The following is a 529-nucleotide window of genomic DNA, read 5'->3' on the forward strand; positions in this document are numbered from 1 at the left end:
TGGAGAGGAAAAAATCCTCATTCTCCCCTCAGGTCTCTTACTGGTGGGTACAGAGGGCAGAGGGTAGGAGTGGTCCTCCTGGGTACAAGCAATAAAGGGTGTAATCGTTTTCTATTGTTGCATAATGATTCATCACAAATTTAGTGGCTTAAAACAACATCCACTTATTAGCCCAAGGTTCTATAGGTCAGATGTCAGGGCATAGCATGTCTTCATGTCTCCGTTCCCAGCTCCGTGAGGCTGAAATCAAGGTGTTGGCCAAGATGGATTCCTTTCTAGGGGTTTCTTCAACCAGCCAGGGGAACTCTGTTTTTAAAAGTCTCATGTTATTAGGTCAAATCCACACAGATCATTTCCCTCTCTTAAGGCCAAATGATTTGGGACTATAATTACATCTACGAAATACCTTTACAGCAGTGCTAGATTAGTGTGAAGAGGGCACTGTCTTTACGTGAAAAGACATGAATCAGTAGAGCCTAAGAAAGAAAAAAAGCAAAAGAGGAAGTTATCGAATGTCTGGAACTATTTT

This window comes from Callorhinus ursinus, unplaced genomic scaffold (assembly GCF_003265705.2).
Source record: "Callorhinus ursinus isolate GAN/ISIS: 27379988/994484 unplaced genomic scaffold, GSC_fseal_2.0 scaffold51, whole genome shotgun sequence".
Lineage (NCBI taxonomy): Eukaryota > Metazoa > Chordata > Mammalia > Carnivora > Otariidae > Callorhinus > Callorhinus ursinus.